At 38.0% G+C, this 15,162-nt stretch overlaps 1 protein-coding gene and 1 long non-coding RNA gene across 10 annotated transcripts in view; one reads left to right on the top strand and one right to left on the bottom strand.

Annotated features, from left to right (window-relative positions):
- The window catches only part of LOC105680442, a 115,237-nt gene that overhangs the window by 45,840 nt on the left and 54,235 nt on the right, over positions 1-15,162 (top strand). For 6 of the 7 annotated variants that reach the window (XR_004461257.1, XR_004461256.1, XR_004461258.1 and 3 more), the window contains one exon: positions 1,253-1,468. This is a non-coding gene — a long non-coding RNA (uncharacterized LOC105680442). Of the gene's footprint in view, positions 1-12; positions 1,016-1,252; positions 1,469-15,162 lie in introns of those variants that run through there. The other variant, XR_002946252.2, reaches the window with a different exon arrangement.
- Positions 1-15,162, bottom strand: part of LOC100740009 — a 111,789-nt gene that overhangs the window by 48,053 nt on the left and 48,574 nt on the right. The window lies entirely within an intron of this gene.

Here is a 15,162-nt window from a genome sequence, read left to right as displayed (position 1 = left end):
AAAAAAAAAAAAAAAAAAAAAAAAAAAAAAAAGTAGGAGTGGAAGGGAAGAAGGAAAAGGGGTGAAAAAGAGTGGGATGAAACGCGAGCGAATAGCAATACGCCTGCACGAACGAATTTGTTACCAGGCGAGTTTTGATACCATTTAATTCGTTGTTTCGACTGTGACGAATTCATCATGAACGGAGGGAGGCGGGAAAACCTTCGATTTCCATTTAACCCATTCAATCTCGTTTTCACGTGTTTCTTTAACGATCGAAATAGGAAACGCCCCCGCAGGATTGTTCAATATTTAACTGCAAGTTTTTGTAGAGTTTCGTTTTTATCCAGGTCAGCCAAATGCTGGAAATGCCGATTGGAGATAACAATCGATGAAAAGCACGCGCGATTTTCCACGTCGCATTGCGAACATAATAAATCTTAAATTCCTTAGCTATTCGAAATGTTTGCATTCGCGCGACATAGTCGAGGGGTCACGGGGTGGGGATCCAAGCAGGCACGCGATAGATTTGTAATCAAAACCATTCGTCTTTAGTCCTTCGACGAGTGAATGGCAACGCAACGTCGCTGTCAATCTGGCCGTATTATTTTTGTAAGCGCGTGTGTAGAATATTGTGCGTAGTGATGCATTGTAAAGCCTAATCTCAATCTCTTATCTCCGGTAATGTGTATGGAAGAATAATTCTTAAACTCTGTAAGAAAATTCTGTTCTAAAAATTTCTCTGTGTTCCTGTGAGCTTACTCGAAAGAGGAAACTTATGGAGTGGGGATAGAAGCTCGCAAGCCTTCATCGACGTTATATGTCTTTGATCCTTCGACAAGTGAATGTCAACACAACATCAAGTGCATTTTACGAACTATACTGTGGATGAATAACATCGCGAGTTTGGAATTTAACATCGTGAGACAATAAAGTAAAAAGATACTAAATTATGAATTCTGTAAAAAGATTTCTGTGCTCGTGTGACTAACTTTGTCCATAGGAGAAATTTCTGGAACGAATAAAGCAGAAGCAGGTAAGCGTTCATCGGCATCAGATGCCTTTTAATTCTTCAACGAGTCGAATATAAACACGAAAACATTTTCATTGTTCGTCGAGTAAATTTCGCTTAATATAATTGTCTATATAACATCGCAAGTAATCCTGAAATATATTTTCTATCTCGGGAATCTACGGTGAAGGTACAGAATCTTAAATTCCGTAGAAAAATTTCGTGCTAGAAATTTCTGTATTTGTACGACTTTGTCCATAGGAGAAACTTATGGAGTGGGGTTAAGAGATACAGCGTTCGTCGACGCCATGTGTCTTTGACTCTTTGACGAGTCAATGTCAACACGACGACGAGTGGACTTCTCGTGCTATGCTTCGGCGTGGAATCTCGTGTAGAGTGTAGAGGCACATGACGACAACTTCTGATGGAATTCGTGAACTGGATACGAAGCGGACTGCTTCAAAGAACCTGAATCGGGTAAGTACTACTCTCTCATTTACATTCTTGCGTTTTACCCGAGTGCAAATTTACAAGTTGGATGTTTTCGTGGTTATTCCATGGCGTTAGTTGTTGCAAGGCAATTCGTGATCCCAACCTAACCTTTCCAAAAACGAACTTATTGAAGATAACAATAATTATTTCTTAGTTCTGTTTGTAAATATATTAAAGCAAAGACGAAAAATATACAATGCTAACTGTAAGTATTAGTTAGGACACCTACCGTGTGCGAGCAAAATGTTTGCATGATATTTAGAATAATTTAAACTCGTAATTTCTTGTTATTTTATTATAAATCTCTTCTTTCATTCACATCCTATCAAATGTCTATTAATATAAAATACTACACAAAGTATAATTTGCCAGAGTATTTCAATAAATGTAAAAATCATACAGGAACAACATGATAGATTATGGTTATATTACGTTACGTTAACTGTACACTGAATCGCATCAATCTTATAACATTTCGGTTCGAATATCGCATTATCATCATCAACAAAGCTGGAAGGAACAAAAAGAGAAAACAGAAATGCATGAAAATCTTGCAGCAACGTCGATCAGATTACGCTCTCGACCAACATCTCGAAGTTTGTGTTGTTCACAAACACACTCTCTATTTGCTCTTCTCTCGTTCGCTTTAATCCGAAAGTCAAGTAGTGTTTTCATCGATTAAACTTCGTTTTCCAAAAAACTACAACGTAATGGAAACCGAACGGGGGGAGGTGGGAGGGGAGGCAAGAGAAAAGAGAGAAAGATGATTACGAGGAACGGAATGAAAAATATTAAAAGTATTTTACGTAGGTACTTGAAAATAAAAATCGTTGTAATGTTCGTCCCGTTTGAAACAGTATCTGCGCGTATTTTTTACGCGATGCGTGCGTACATAGGGGAAAAGGGACAGGGACAGGAGAAAAAAGAACGAAGGATAAAAATACAGCAAATAGAATTATATCTGGAATAGCGGGCGTTACGCGCGTCGGATTTCGCGCTGTAAATGCCATCGTATAAAAGTGAGACGAATAATGAAAATGGTTTTGCACGGCATGCCGCGTGTTCGGTGTTTCGAATTTGCCACCGGCCGTGCATCGGGATTATGAAAAATCCGTGCTCAACGTTAGAGAAATTTAATGAAAATTTTTTATCCACCTATTTTTTCAAACTCCTTTCTCCCGCTTTCCTTTTTCCTTTTTTTTTTTTTTTGTTTTCTTTTAATCATCTGCCTGATCAAGAATGGCGCGTTCAAACAACGGCGGGCCAAACTGTTCGAAATTAAATTGGTCGAAACGATGCTTGTCTAGTAGTTAAATTACATTCTGGCCATTCAACTTTCGAGTTATCCTAGGAATCGGAGTATGTTTACGGAAAACGTATTGTTAAGCACAATGAATAAAAAAATTAATTAGACGAGGCAGCGTAGTACGTTCGAATAGCAAATATATTACTAAAAGAGGAAATTGGGATGTTATTTCGTGGATGAAACGAGAGCACGACCGATGTAGATTACGTTTTGCTCCATAAATACCGGAAGTATGGAAAGTGTAACGAGATAACTGTCGGTATACTTGATTTGTGGCTAGATGGAATATGTGGGATTTGATGTTATTGCCAGTGTTTGCGCGAAAGGGTCTCGCGAATATCCGCGAAACCACTTTGGCCAATGATGTGAAACAGTGATGGTGCGACTCTGAAAAACTGGATCAATTTCCTTCTATTGCACGATATTAATCGACTAACTAAGAGGGAAAGTGGTAAGAGTGACAACATTTTTGATCGCAAAAGTTATAAATAAAATGAAATTTTAGTCTGTGTTTTCAAATATTAGAAGATATCTACTGTAGATACTCATAGAGACTTGTAAATTCATAAAACAAAATTGTCTAGAGAAATAAAATTATATCCTAAATAGGATTCTAGGAAATTATGTATCCTTTTCTCAACTTGTCTCTTGGAGGGTGAGAGATGCACTTCTATCTCTTTTCTCGTTATTTTATAGCGTATTTTAATTTTCATTTTTATTGCGTTATTAACATATTAACGGCCACTGTGGAGTTTTTTTCGTGACCAAAGAATAACTACGTAAACGTAAAGAATAATTCTAAAGGAAAGAAACTCCAAGTATTTATTTCAATTAATCTTGAAATACTATATCCACGCGATATACTGCACACTCTAATTACGAAAACAATTATAACTAGAGTACGTTTAAATAGTTGGCGGAATATAATTTTATTAACCGACGTCTGGTTCAAATAAATTGAAACAAAAATGAGAATATCCAGTGAATATCGAACCATAGTATTTCGCTATACACGGCACGAACACGTGATATATGAAAACAAATTTTTCAAACCCCTGTCTTTAAAAATTATAGAAACTTTCAATTTTCACTATAAAAATCTCCATAAAATTGTATTAAAATCTCCTCTCTTTTAATCAGGTAGCTGTCATGGTGAACGTGTGGAAACGGCTGTTAGTTATGTCTATTAAATTGAAACAAGACGTCAGAATGTGAACAAGAGGACGAGATGTAATTTCAAGAACTCGTAATACGGGAGCCGAAGCAGCGGGGAATTCGATAACCATCGAGCACGGAAGTTAATTAAGACGATCATGCAATAAACATATCGAGCGTATCGTGAATAACCAGGCTTCTATGCAGTCGATCGAACTCGACCGCCGATCGGAGGAGCTTTACAATTAGCGGCTACATCGATTTCGTGTGTTTCGCCCCGAAGCGAATGCTTCAAGTTAGAGCATCGGCTTCCCAGGCATATTCTCTTTACGCGTGAAGTTGGGAGCGTCGTTGCTCGTCCATATTATGGCTAGTTGCCATTACGAAGCCACCGTAACACCGTCTCGATGAAATAGCTCTACTCTAACCCCTTTCCTCTTGCCCGTTTTGGTATCATGAATATTCCACTCATATCGGGGAAACAATTCGTACTTTCCTTGGTAGTTGGAAAATTTAAAATTAAAATTATATCGTTGATATAACCAGGTATGCTTGTAACCGTATAATATTCATAGACTGGCAACCAAGTATTTCGGAAAATAACGGCACAACTATTTGAATTCATCGTATACGATAATTTCGCAACAATGGTGTGCGTAATGATGTGCCATTATTTATTTCATCGTCTCGTTATCCCAGTTATTTCGTTCACGTCAGGAAACAATAACGAAGTTCTCTTCGGCCCGTTATTGCGCCAATCGAGTTTCGAACTGCTTCGCAGACCGTGTTGTATCGCCGGTACGTACAAAGCAGCGTAATTACCGGTTTGATAACGGTATTACGGGTCGAGACGAAGGAAAAATTCCAAGCTTTTGCCGGCGATGGGAAACACGCACGAGAGAGATGGAAGGGTATAGTATACTGGATGCTTTAAATCCTCGACGAACAGAGCTCGTTCTCAACGCATCATTTTCAATTTCCAGGGTTATTCAGCGCGATGAATCAACGCTCATCGATCGTTGCTAGCCGCGAAGCAATCAGTTTTTGCATCGTTCTCCGGTAAGGAATGGCGTTCATGACGTTCAAAAGATTTCTCTCTCTCTCTCTCTCTCTCTCTCTCGCTCTCGCTCTCGCTGTAGCGAGGGAAGAGAAGAAGGATGATATCGATAGGAAACGGTATCTGAGGAAAACGTCTTCGCGTGAGGGCGACCTCCGAAAGTATCGTTTTTGCGACGACACCCAACCATGGCTTATCATCGAGAGGATAAACGAACGTCATACAGTCGGATCATCCGGATTTGGATGGTTCGCGAATCGATCCTTCAATCGAACCCATGCCACCCTTCCTCTCCTTACACTTTGATACATTTCTTTCTCTCTCCATTTCTTCCTTTCTCTCTCTCTTATTTCTTTTCCTTTTTTAAATAAATGACAAGATTTTTCGAATCGAGGATATTTATTCCTCTCGACGATATACAGAATCTCTGCAATCGCGATAGAATCGGGTAAGGCATAATTTTTCGTGAAAAAATAAATCGAAAATACACAAATGTACGAATGCATAAATTTTGCTTTAGAGAAATCCGATTTTGGAAGCCTAGTCGTGTTTGCATTTATAGACATGGGTAATGGTTTTATGTAGTTCTTGTCTTTATTACTATCACATTTTCTTTCTATCTGTATTGTTCGCCTCCTTTGGTGCTTTTTATTCAAATGACTTCACAAATAAGGATAGGACTTTTTAAAATTAATTTTCTCAATGCTGAAACTGTTCAATCTGTTGGACGTATGATATTGCATACGATTGTACCGTTCAAATGAAATTTTTATAAAGTCCTCGGGTATTACTTACATTTCCTAATTCTTTAAAAACAGTAATTGTTTCCTATTTTTCAATGGCGCCTGTTATTTTTTAAATACACTTGATTTAACAAAATCCCATAGAGAGAAGCCCATGAAGCCGAAACTTACACTCAGATGCGTGCCGATTTTCAAGATAGTTCTTCTTCTTAAAACCAAAGTCTCGCATTTAAAAACTTTATTGCACGCTTTCGACTGACTTTTTACGAAGGATCGTTCCTTAGGCGTTCTACCGCGATTGCAGTCACACCGTATATATTCGAAACATTTACGACCGTAGGATCAATCTGATCTTCTCGCGGAAGTGGCGATTGTTTCCTGAAATCCAAGGATGTAATTGGTTCTTAAGGGGTTGTAAAACCGTTGACAGGGCTGTAAAACGTTTTCATGGTGTGAGACACATAAAACCCAGAGAAATCCGTGCGATCGTGGAATTATTAGCTTGGTGGATATTTCGTCGAATAGCTTTTTCAAGCCAAAAGAATCCGTTATAAAATTACCGACAGAAGGCGTGTTCTTTCATTCTTTTCCCGTCTATTCTCGTCCATTGAAGCTCCACTTGACTCTATATCGATTGTCATTTCACCGGTAGTACGACGTCGATCAAACGTTCTATAACCCATTACCGTTCAAGTTGTCCCATCCAAAAACAAAATAGACGATCGAGGAGATTCGAAACTTTGCGTCATCGAGATTCCCCGAGACGATTGAAAATCGAGAGAATACACGGAGGTTCCTTTTAACAGAAAACTCTCTGTCTCTCTTTTCCTTTATCTCTGTTTCCCTCTGTACTTCCTTTTTAAAGCTCCAGTTGATAGCGTATAGATGGTAATAACGTGAAGTTAAAGATTTTCGAACCGGTCATACTGTCGATACGGTCGCCACGGTTCGTCAATTACCAAAAGTTGAGAGTATCGTCGGACCTTAGGGAGGCGGAAATACGATATAACTTTATCCCTGGTGCTTTCGACAATCTCGCCGGAAATAGCGTAGTCGAAGGTCGTGGGGAGGATTTCGAGAGAGAATCGAGACTCTGATCGCAGAATGCACCTTCTGAACATATATTCCGATCGAACAATACGATACTAAAGGGCTTGGAGGGGTTGAAGCAGGTTGGAGTTGAAGCATCGACCAGTTTTCTCTGTTCTATAAACCGGGGCCTCTGTTTGCCATTCGGTTCGTGTACCCGCAATCCCATGCGTGCTGCTCCAGCCAGAAAGAACAGACATGTTCAATACCTTGTGGCTTCCAGCTCACTATGCGGTTTTAATTTAATTACACGTGGCTGTGACGATGCAACAGGAATGCCGATGCTCGAAAGGAATGCACCGAAACAAAGAAAATTCGAGTCCTTTTTTGATTGATTTCTGGAATTTGATTGTTCGCTTTTTTAAAACAAAGGAAATTCTATGGAGCATATCCTGAACGTATTCCACGAGGGTAATACAGCGGCTTGCTGACGCGAATAAATGCTACAACGTACTGGTTTTATCAATAAAACGATGGCGATTCATTCCTTTCATGGGTGCCAGATGATCTATGCTTTTTTGTAACACTGAAAATACCAGACTAGTGAAAAGGGTTGGAGCTGTTTTTTTACAGAAACTTTATGGAGTTACAGGCGATATTGCCGTGGGGTTTTGAATGTTTTTTTTTATTTATAAAATGTATGGATAGAAAATATATCTTTTCATATATCTTTTATTTTAATTCTTTTGATACAAGTTTTATACTTTACTGGTTGGTATTCTAATATTCTAGTGATTCTAATATTAAGAAAAATTTGTTTATGGCTTAATCTGTACGGAATTCGTTATTGTTAATTAAATTAATTCAATGTTACCTTTGTTACTTCTTGTATCATTCTTATTGGGTGGTGAGTTTATTTTAGACTTGTTGCGTAGAATCAGACAATTTTCATATTACGTTTTACCTTTTTGGAGAGCCGGATAATTCCTTCTGGGTAGATTTTTCGTAGAATTGCAAATTTAATTTTGCACAGCGGCGTTAAAATAATGAAAAAAGAACAATGAATGGAATTCGTAATTATTTTTAATGTACACGATACAGTACGACGATTGGAAATATACACCAAATATATCGGTAATATTAACAATGCTATTCAAATTTGTTAACGCTAAACAACTTTATTTGAATTATGTAAATAAATTCGGAATATAAATTCGAAACCGTGACGAGAACACGTCCCATTGATCGAACTCAGACGTTTGCATGTTGAAAAATCGTAACCACAATCAAAATTCTATGTTTTATCGTGGCAGTATGCGAAATAAACGAAGCTTGTTTATCCGTGACCCACTTTCGATTCGATTTGTACTCCGGAACCAAACGAGAAGATCAGGACAGAGAAAAAGAAGATATCGACGGGACCGTCTATCGATATCATCGCAATGTACTCCCTTTTGCTGGATTTCCACGGAGCACAGAGCATCGTATCAAAACTAAATTTCGTCAAATCTCGTCATTCTCGATTGCACAGTCTATCCGTCTAGGGAAAACGATAGTTGATCGAGGCTAGAAAAATTGTTTGGCAGAAAATGTACATAAAATGGACTAGCTAAAAGAAATCACGTGACGTTAAAAGAATCGAGTGTTCTCTCGCATAATTAAAATTTATATTATAAGTAAAATTTGCAAGTTACAGGTTATTAATATCCAAATTATAAATATTAATAAATGTAATAAGTCCTATGATAGTACTTCCATAATAGCAATTATTAAATCAGAGATTTCATATAATATTAAACATCTACGTACATGTTTCACGCGAAACGTACGGATCCAATGTTTAACTGAAATAAAGTATACGATAACAGACTTCTTCTTAGTTTGACACAGTGGCAATCTGACATCATTTCATGAAGTGATGTAATAAAGAAAATAAACGAAATGCATTCGCACTCATCTTCCTTGGCGGATGACGTGAAAATGTGAATTAAGATGAATCGCTCGAGTGTCGTGGTAAGCGTAACGAAACGCTAGAGAAATATACCAACTGCATTTGCCCAACTGGAACATATTTTTATCTCTTACAAAGATGGTAGAATACTTTTCCACCTTTTTATCCTACGTCTCTGAACAACAGAAAGATCCAACATGTAACTCTATCGAAGAAAGCAGATATTCATTGGTCTAGAAAAAAAATGTAATAAAATCTTTAAGTCGATTCAACTTATCCTTCCAGTAATTTACTCAATCTTTCTCCTTGGGAAATAGCTGAAACCGATCTTGGCTTTCGAAATCTCCAATATGCAGCTCGATGCGTAAACGACAGAGACTATACAGAACGACACGTAGAAAGCTTACCGTGTCTCGAGAATTTTAATCCGTTGGCGAGAATATTCAAGCTGGTCCAAGCCGTTTATTGTAACTAGGATCAGCCTCGTTTCCAATATAATTACATTCGATTGGAAGAGCCGAGATGGCGAGCGGTCCCGAAACACTTTGGATATCGCGGCAACTTCCAGTCGGGGAAGTTTCACGTCGTTCCGTCCTCGATTCCCTCGTTAAGCTTTCAGTCTAATGTCGAAATCTCGCTGGCCGCGGCTGCCCTCGCTCGTAGACATGGCTGCAGATGTTGGAAAACTCGAAACGTTCGCGCGGCTGCCGACTGACGGTCGGATAGATCCTCATCGAAGTTCTTCGATCATCGTAATTACAGTCCACCTAACCGAATCGTTGCCGCTATATCAACGCCACGAATTGCCATGTTAAAGTTCGTGGTCCGTTCTCGCCAACTTTCTCTCGTGACAACGATAACGAGTTCATTTCGAGATTGGCCAGCACGAATTTCGCGTTTTCGGGAATTTCAGGCTCGTTGATTGCGTGAACTATATTTTTCATGTGATGCATGTGATATGTTTAGGAACAAAAGTGGGCAATTTCCGGCTTTTTAAGTTTCAGAATTTTTAAACTTCGGGAGATAGTAGATTGCGGCTTTTCATGCGGTACATATTTTTCACGTAAATTATATTTTTATCTGATATATTTGGATATCTTTAGAAGGGAAAATGATTAATTTCAAGTTTTTTATGCTCATAAATTTCAAAGCGTGGAGAGATAATTAGTAGATCGCGGATTTTTATGCAGTATAATTTTTCGAATATAAGCGAAGGGATAAAGGCTGTGCAGAGATTTCTTTGGCCTGTATATCATATTTCGAATATTTTACATATTAACGTTTCAAGTTCTCTAAAAACAAATCATTTACTTTCACAAATTTAGATGAGTGACAGCAAATTTCATTGCAAACTTTCAAAATATTCTTTACGATGCCACTCCATTTATATAGTTAATCAAGATGATGATTTTGAGGCAAATTTGAACAATTGAAGCAAGAAGTTTCGGGTTGACTTTTTTCATTTTATTCAGCTTGGAGGATGTGGATTTGAAGCATGTGCATAATACTTGAAAGCGTGAAATTAAATTGCAACTAAAGTAATGTACATTCAACATACATACTTCCGACAGCAGTATATTATTTTCACGCGGCTGCCGCATCCAAAATTCCATCCTGGAGGTGAAACAATTTTTGGCTGAGATTTAATATGCTGTTCCCCGTGAGAGTTGTATATCTTTTCTGGAACGATGCTAGGACCAAGGGAGAGAAACAGTAAAACAAAGAAGTCTTGCTAAGGAAAAAAGAAGTTTATGAGGAACTGGCTTGGTGATTCGTCATGCACTCGTGATATTGAATACGCACCACGTACACGTGACGTCTAATATCGCAAAATTGCAAGTAAATCATCACGTAAAAGTTTCTTATTGCCAATGCTAAAATAATCTCTTGCACAATGATAACAAGTTACATAATAAAATAACTAAAGCCCTGCCACTAAATTTTATTAATTACAAAGGAGCTGATTATTTTATTCATTATATTATTTGTAAATTATAAAATTTAGTGCTGTAAAATTTATGTGTAAAATCTATTTATCAGTGTAATTCTATAATTTACATTTAATGATTTTTATCTATTCGCTAATATTATATTACATTATTCTTACAGATTGTATTGTTATTACAGTTGAGAAATTCTTGTTTAAACATCTCTAGAAAATAAATATCAAGTGCGTACAAAAATTTGATTGACATTCGTGAAGATTTCAATCGTATCCCGGACATAAAATAGTAAAGATCGTTCTCAAGTAGAACGAGATCGATGCTTAAAATTCTGCCCGATCGTTTCACCGCGTAATTGCAGTCGTTAAGCCGGAATTTATGCCGCGACGGTGTCACAGCGTCGACCGGACATAATTCCGCGTCTCAGCGGGCGAAACTGCCTGCTTTATGGCTGTGTATACTCGACTGATTCGACCATTATTTTTACAATACTTTTCCACCCAATTCCTCGCCGTGACTTCCATTCGCGCGAAATTACTCAGAACAAAGTGGCTGAAGGGAAAAATCGTCGGCGGGCGTGCTGAAAGGCGTATTAATTCGAGATAAGTGACGCGGGATGAGTAAAGTAATTCTTGAAGGTAAAAAGTACTCGTGCATGCATCAGAGACGCCGAACAGAAGAGAAAAAGGGAGTTGAAAATAAAGATCGTGTAGCGATGTTGAATTCCAGACAGATTTTTGTTCATTACTTGCAAAATGATGTAGTAGAAGCTATACTTAATAATCAAATAAAGACAATAATTTCTAAATCAAGTAAAATAATCTTCTTATAGATTCGCATAAAAATTCTGGTATCTTTTATCATAATTCGGAAGAAATTTCTTTTGTTAATCATTAACGATTGGAACATATTCTTGCTGAGCTCATAAAGAACGTATGATGCATTGAAGTTAAAAGTCAGTTCTACCAAAGCTAAGTACGTTTATCGTTTAATTAGTTAATAAAATTCTGAAGTACAATCTTGCTTATCGAATTTGAAAGAGCACAACAAATATTTTTGTTACGTGCAAACTCCAATATAAATCAGTGCTTGCTCTCTTTCGATACTCTACCATAAATGTTTACTTGATTCTCAGACACTCGTCATCTGTATTCGCTATAATAAAGATAGCACGTAAAGTTTCTTTATCAGTCCAAATAAAGCGTTCTCTTTATCACTCGACTAATGAAAATATCTGTTACGATCTTGTTCAGTATCGGTGATCCTGAACCAAATAACGATCTGCATTCATTTAAAGTCAGAGATTTACCTGAGAAAATGATCGATTGCGTTTTCTCTTACGTCTAGATTAGGGGCTGAAATCTCTCACAGAGTGGAAGAAGGGTGCCATTTAACTTGTTAAAACTCCGTTCCGTGGTGGAACGGAGTTTTACTGTGCCTCGCGTGGGAATTTTCACCGGACGAGAAGAAGGTAAAGAGAGTTTTGAAGAAAACAGGCGAGAGAGAAAGAGAGAGGGAACTGTCTCCGTTGAACTTACGAGAATAACGACGTTCGTTGCACAGAGAAATTTTACTTCCACCAGGAGTAAAATCGAGATGACGGGCCCTTATGCGCGACAACGACAAGCGAACCTGACATGGGTACAAGGTACAAGCAAGACGCGACACACGACAGAGGAAATACGGCGAGAAGTCGATGGGTGGTGGGAAAATTGCAGAGAGAAAACGCCGGAACAGAGAATATAAAAAACTAAGTAAGAAGAAAAGTAGGAATTACCAGGTCAGCTGGTAAATTGTCTCAGAGATAAGATTGAAGAAAACGTATAGAAAGAGAGAGAAAAAGGAAAAAGAAATATTTATGTGGGATGGTATGACATCAGGGAAGGACGTGGCGTGAGGGGTGATTGTTTATAAACGTTGTCAAGATATGTTAATGTCGTCAAGGAGTGTTGTGAGCATTGGCAAGGTTTGTTAAGGGAAAATGAGTGTGAAAAGTGCTGTCAGAGTTCAATTTATCGTGGTCGAGAGAAGTTCGTCGTGTTGTTGTGACGTAGAATTAGAGAGAAACGAATACGCGAAACGCGATATTATATTCGATTTTGTGAGAGTGCAACGTTATTGTGTTTATCATACTGTTTTTTCTATTAATTAATAATATAACATTCCTACATTTATACGAATATGAACGGGATGATTAAATTTGACGAAACGAAACCTGGCTAATGATAGAACTAATGTACGAGATGCTAAAAATCCGATGAGAGGCATTTTAAGAAATTTAATTTAATTTAATATCAATGAGGATAAGGTAAAAATAATTGAAATAATTGTACACATTTGAACACGAGAGATAATCGAATTTAATAAAGCGAAAGTTAATTAGAGTATTAAACTAATATACGGATCACCAGCTATACGATGAAAGACATTTTAGAATCACTAAATTAACGCGTTAAATTTAATAAATTTAACCAGTCTACTATGATCTCTATTAATATATTATTTTCGAATATGAAATATAAATGATTTAATGAGTCTACTATGATCTCTATTAATACATTATTTTTGAATATGAAATATAAATGAAACGTGTGCAAAATATATATGAAACACGTGTAAAGTGGGCACTAAAATTTATAAGCGCTATATGTGACACCTGTGTGGGCACCGTTTAATAACATCAATGTCTTCCCAATACGTACGCAATGCATTGTCGAATGTATTGCATGTATAATCGATGGGGAAAGCGTAGAAAAAGAAGGATGGCAAGCGAAAAGAAAGAAGAGAGAGAAAATTTAAGGAGAAGAAAGACGTGAGATTTATTTCGTGACGGTTCTAGTTTGATAAAAAGACGGTAAAACACGATTGGATTAGAGTTAGTCGCAATTGGTCCTTTGAATCCCCTGTTGAAACTTGATGAAATACAATATGAAGTCCCTAATCAGAAACTGCTGTAAGAAAGGGAGATTTTAAAGAGGGATGATGAACCAAAGAAAAAGAAGAAAAGGTAAGCGAGAGAAAAATGGATATGGGTGAAACGAAGATTCTAAGAAGATTTAGTATGAAATATACTAAATAGCTTAGCAAATGAGGAACCCTTGTTTCGAAACATTTAGACGTTACTACGAACATTATTAAAGACGAAGAGGAAGAAATATTGTATGTTGGAACGTTTATTTCAATGCACCGGCGAAATTTATAGAAATCGCTTGAACGGAAGCATGGTACGATGCCCCAGGGAATTTCCATAAAATTTGTATGCTAGAACGTTCGACATTTACCCGAGGAATCTCTCTTCAAACTAATAAATATTCCCTTACGGACAGTTTTAAAGTCGATCGAACACGGGAGGCGACGCCGATATCCGAACCGAAAAATTCTTCCGCGAGAAATTATTTTTCCTTCGGTGGAAACGCTTTCTCGCCTCTTCCCGCAGATAATTAGATTTATTAAGTCAGCCTTGTTTACACGTCGTTGGAGCACGTGATTTATCGAGGAGAGCGCTTCGCCAGAGAGACCGATGGTAAAAGGGGAACGAAGAGGACGCTTGGCTACGAAGATTATGAGGTGAATTCTGTCCAACCTTTTTCGTCCTCTCCTTTTTCCATCGTCGCTCTCGTCTTCTGTGTTCTATTCGAGCACTCTTTTAATCAACCTCGATAAAGCTGATTCCTTTAAACGAACTAATTAGCCCGGAGAATAGTCGAGGTCGGGGCTGTTGTAAAATATTCTCGGCTTTTAGAGAGTTCGACAGAGTACTGAAAACCTCACTTCCGCAAACGAAAGAGCGCTATCCAATGAGAATACCGCGGGAACCAGAAACTTTCTACACAATGATTAATCTTCAAAGCAGTTTTTCGATCGATAACGATATTCCATGGGTAAAAAGAGTGGAGAAAGACCGTACAGTTGGATCAATTATAAAACATGGAAAAGAAGCTAATCCAAACCGTCGATCGCAGAGATTCGTACATGTCTAAAAAACATAGGAACGGCTCCCTCTGCTTTCCGCGACCAGGAAACGCCAGGCAAAAAAAAACAAACGTCCACGCGGTTCAATTTCAAATATCAATTACCGAAATATTCGGAAACGTAGAGCCGCGGCAGTGGCTCGATTTGAACGCAGTTCATTTTCGTTCCTCTGATACTTTCGTCGGGTCGACGAGTGGCGAAAGAAAAAAGATAAAAAAAGAAACAAAAACAGAAATATAGAGGGGAGAAAGGATAGAAGCTGAGTGGATCGTTATTTTTCGCGGCATGTGTAGCGCTTTCATTACGTGCACGTTAGTCCTGAAGCGGTAACCGATGCCGTTCGATGAAATTTTTATACATTCGCCGCCGGTGCGGCGTTAAAGTTAATCGGGGATGAGAACTGTTCGATAGCGGCAGTCGCGTATAGGCGTTTTTAGCCCGGACAGGAACGCCGGACCTGGCCCACATTCGGTCGTTGATACGCTTAGATAAAACTAGCTCCCAACCTCTCTGGCCATTCCCT

The sequence above is a fragment of the Bombus impatiens genome, unplaced genomic scaffold, assembly GCF_000188095.3.
Source record: "Bombus impatiens unplaced genomic scaffold, BIMP_2.2 scf_0166, whole genome shotgun sequence".
NCBI classification, from domain to species: domain Eukaryota; kingdom Metazoa; phylum Arthropoda; class Insecta; order Hymenoptera; family Apidae; genus Bombus; species Bombus impatiens.
Note: the sequence above shows the minus strand (reverse complement) of the source record. Positions and strands in the feature narration are given on the sequence as shown.